Genomic DNA, 3,164 nt, shown 5'->3' with positions numbered 1-3,164 from the left:
CGGAACTCTGGCATATTATCGGGGCCCTGACAGGGAGCGGACCCGCCGCCGATTTGGCTAATCAACCCCACGACGTGTACTCTTGGTAGTACGAAGAGTGCAGCGGTATACTCTACATAGTACAGCCTAGGGAAAGCAAAACAACACGAAACGGGGCTTGTGACGGAAGCGAAGCGAGAGGTGCAAACATGCAGGAGCCTTGAACAATTTTCAAGGCTCCCTGGTGCTATCGTCAAGCTGCAAAGCTGCACCAAGGCAGCTACTTGAGGTTGGGTGAGCGAGAACAGTTCGCTGTGAGCTGTCCAGTGGGCTGAGGCGCAGTTCAGAGGAGGAGTAGTAGGGAGAAGAACACAATGGCAGTTGCGCAAGGCTTTGGACCAAAAGACACCTTTCAGCCGATGGATATGGCAAGCTCGGTGAGCCACGCGCATTTCGGAGTAGATCTAAGCTCTCTGTGTTTGTCCAGTTGGGATAAGGTTTGTCGCTTGCCCATTTTCTACACTGCAGGCCAAGCGCCGTAGCCATTCGAAGGCCTCCAATGCATCAACCTACAACCAGCCACAGCCACTACCACCAAAACGACCGCGAAGATGTCCTCCAACTAGCACAAGTCGCAATGTTGTGAGAGTTGGTAAGCAGGTGGCATTCTATTTTGCTTTGAACCAGCAAAAGTACTAAGCTATTCTGAATCCAACCGGAGAGCAGTGAAGTAGTAGTAGAGTCTACTCCCTGGCTTGACCTGATATCGGATGGAGCACGCTCTCTGCCGTATGTAGCGGCGCGATGCCATATAAAGCCACTGGCTATGAGCGTGGCTTTATATGACAGGGAATTGTTTTAGGTGCTTTCCTGTCCTTTCCTAATGCGTGACTGCAATGAATCTGTAAGGAAAGGAAGTCATGGTTTTAGTGTCCGCCCTGCTGCTGCTGATGATGATGATAATAATATCTTTATTAGGATGACCCAGAGGCTTGTCGCCTGATGGTGGACCAGGCCTAACTATTTGGTAAAGAGAAGCATGTTTAGCAAAGTGTTCAGATTTTCGACAGTTAAGTGGGATGGTCTGTTTCAAGTTGAGAAAATTCCCATCCTGATTGGTTGCTTATATGGAGGAAATTCTGGACCAAGCGAAAGTGCATGGTCGCATCAGTGAGGTGGTCGGACATCAAGGTTCCACTGTACATCATTGCAAACCTACTCCACTTTTATGTTTATATGTCATTCGGATCTTCCCAAGTTGTACATTATTATTAATTATTATTAGACACAATCTCATAGCATGTGACAAGCATAGCTAATGCAGGGACAGAATCCCCTGAGACAAGGGCGTTGAGCCAGCCACGGCAATAGTAAGCTAGGAAAACAAAGCAAATATTAATTAAAGCAAAAAAAATGAATGGAAAATTACAAAGAAAAACGATTAACGGAAGTGAGCACAATCAAAATTCGTGCATCACCCAGGTATTCGAGAATGTTCTTCGATAATAATTATTGCGTCTAGTTCAGTTGCGATTAGGCCTCGGCGGGTAATGCTAGCATTGTAACTGGCATTACGAGCATCGTTTTGAGAACTAGCAATGCTCCAGCATTGTACCCGGATTTGGAGCCAAAACAAGCATTAGCGCCCAAAAGTGTCATTTTCTCACTTCATGAGTGTGCATTACTGAATAAAACAGGAGCTCTACAGTGTAACGTACACACTGTACTTTGTACCAGCGGCTTTTGGCAGTTTTGCTTAAACGTTAGCCTGCGACTTCGCAACATGCGTCTATTGTTCCGAATCTTAGTGGCAGCTGCTAGGTATAGACGTACCACGTTGATGCCATCATGGAAAACGGAAAGAAACCTTGTCTTTCCTATTCACAGAGTCATGCAGTGCTGGCTTGCTTGCACCATGAGTACATCAAATGGAAATGTGTTGGAAGTCTCTGATTCTTCGGAGGAAGAGAGTGAGGAAGATGAGTACGAGACGGAGGAGGATAATAAGGAAGACGAGAACGAGGCAGAGGTGGAGGATGAGCCCGGTGAGGCATGCGCACGACTGCCCAAAGCCAAAGGAGCAAGCATATCGAGGGTTAGATCACTTATATTGTACTTTTTCATACCACACAATATACTAAATTTCCAAAATAGCATTCCGTATGCACCCTCAAAGTACTTTGAAGACTGTCGACGTAGGGTTCTGATTTACTGTTATTCACTGCTAGTTCATGATAGCAACTTCAGTTCCACATCATTTTGAAATAGCATCACCATAATTATAATCTACTTTCAAAGTACTAGGTACTTCCAATAGCAGTATTCCATGCAGTGTGACTTACATTATGACACAATGCCATATGAGTGGTTCACATTGCCTTTTCAACTAGCATTACAAGTCCAAATTAGCATTCTAACGAGCATTATATGACCGAATAACTAGCAATGCTAAAAGCATTTTGAGCTGAAATAACTAGCATTACCTGCCGAGGCCTAGTTGCGATAGTAGATCTTTAAACTGACCAATAGAAGAACAAGTTTTCAGACCGTATGGTAATGATAACCAATGAGAGTAACCGGAAAACAAGGGCCCGGGACTTTAGATACTGGGCTGACTTAACAAGAGGCAGGATGAGCGCGTTACGGGTTGAGCTTGTCGAAAACCAATTGTACTTCATCATGTGTGAAGGGGTTTTATGAAGAAATATTTTATGAACCAGTGTACAGAGATGGTGCTTATGACGAACGGAGAGAAGAGAAGTGTGTGCAAGTCGATAAAGGGCATCCGATGGAAAACATCGATCCTTGTTGTAAAGAATTTTAAGTATAAATCTATGGTGGACTTCTAATTGGTTCAGAGTTGCGTCAGAAAGGCCACACCAAGCGGTATCGCAATAGTCGAATATAGGGAGAATATAGCACTGATAAAATAATAGTTTACACTGGATGGGCAAATGAGTGCAATGTGGTTGTAGTACCCCTAATGCTGAACTGGTTCGCTTGCATACACAGTTGACATGTGCAGCGCAAGAGAGTTTGCAGTCAAACATCACACTGAGATGTTTGTGCTGAGTAACAACACGGATAGGCATAGTCGAGTCAGGGAAGTATAATGGTTCACCAGGAGGGGATGAAGAAATATACATGGCTTCTGTCTTGTCTAAATTGGGCTGGAGTTTCCACGT

The sequence above is a fragment of the Sycon ciliatum genome, chromosome 1, assembly GCF_964019385.1.
Source record: "Sycon ciliatum chromosome 1, ocSycCili1.1, whole genome shotgun sequence".
NCBI lineage: Eukaryota > Metazoa > Porifera > Calcarea > Leucosolenida > Sycettidae > Sycon > Sycon ciliatum.
Note: the sequence above shows the minus strand (reverse complement) of the source record.